This window comes from Egretta garzetta, unplaced genomic scaffold (assembly GCF_000687185.1).
Source record: "Egretta garzetta isolate BGI_Z169 unplaced genomic scaffold, ASM68718v1 scaffold2706, whole genome shotgun sequence".
NCBI classification, from domain to species: domain Eukaryota; kingdom Metazoa; phylum Chordata; class Aves; order Pelecaniformes; family Ardeidae; genus Egretta; species Egretta garzetta.
The window spans coordinates 1-1552 of NW_009260009.1; positions in this window are offsets into that span (position 1 = coordinate 1).

Here is a 1552-nt window from a genome sequence, read left to right on the forward strand (position 1 = left end):
GGTGGGCTGGGGGGCTTTAAGCCTGGTTTGGGGCCTTAAACTGGGCTTAGGGGCTCCTAGTGATGCCCCCCCCCCATTCCATAGGCAGAGCCCGCGCCCAACCCCAGTCCTAAACCTGAGCCCAAAGCCTGGGCCTAAGCCTAAACCCTGGGCGTAAATCCTGGCTTAAGGGCGAGCCGTAACCCTAGGCCTAAATCCTGGCCTAAGGGTGAGCACTAACCCTGGGCCTAAATCCTGGCCTAATGGTGAACCCTAATTCTGGGCCTCAATCCTGGCCTAAGGGCAAGCCCAAACCCTAGGCCTAAATCCTGGCCTAAGGGTGAACCCTAACCCTAGGCCTAAATCCTGGCCTGAGGACGAGCCCTAATCCTGGGCCTAAATCCTGGCCTAAGGGTGACCCTAATCCTGGACGAAATTCCCATCCTAAGCATGAACCCTAATTCCAGCACTAAATGGTGGTTTAAGGGCGAACCCTAACCCTAGCCCTAATTCCTAATTGCAAACCCTAATCCTAGGCCTAAATCCTACCCTAAGGGTGAACCCGAATTCCAGCCCTAACTCCTAAGAAAAACCCTAATCCTAGGCCTAACCCTAACCCTAAACCTAGGCCTAACTCCTGGCTTAAGGGCAAACCCTACTCCTGGGCCTAACTCCCATCCTAAACCAAACCCTGACCCTAGGCCTAACTCCCATCCTAAACCAAACCCTGACCCTGGGCCTGACTCCCATCCTAAACCAAACCCTGACCCTAGGCCTAACTCCCATCCTAAACCAAACCCTGACCCTAGGCCTAACTCCCATCCTAAACCAAACCCTGACCCTAGGCCTAACTCCCATCCTAAACCAAACCCTAATCCTAGGCCTCACTCCCATCCTAAACCAAACCCTGACCCTAGGCCTAACTCCCATCCTAAACCAAACCCTAACCCTGGGCCTAACTCCCATCCTAAACCAAACCCTGACCCTAGGCCTAACTCCCATCCTAAACCAAACCCTGACCCAAGGCCTAACTCCCATCCTAAACCAAACCCTGACCTTAGGCCTGACTCCCATCCTAAACCAAACCCTACTCCTGGGCCTAACTCCCATCCTAAACCAAACCCTGACCCAAGGCCTAACTCCCATACTAAACCAAACCCTGACCCTAGGCGTAACTCCCATCCTAAACCAAACCCTGACCCAAGGCCTAACTCCCATCCTAAACCAAACCCTGACCCAAGGCCTAACTCCCATCCTAAACCAAACCCTGACCCAAGGCCTAACTCCCATCCTAAACCAAACCCTGACCCAAGGCCTAACTCCCATCCTAAACCAAACCCTGACCCAAGGCCTAACTCCCATCCTAAACCAAACCCTGACCCAAGGCCTAACTCCCATCCTAAACCAAACCCTGACCCTAGGCCTAACTCCCATCCTAAACCAAACCCTGACCCTAGGCCTAACTCCCATCCTAAACCAAACCCTGACCCTAGGCCTAACTCCCATCCTAAACCAAACCCTAACCCTAGGCCTAACTCCCATCCTAAACCAAACCCTAATCCTGGGCCTAGCT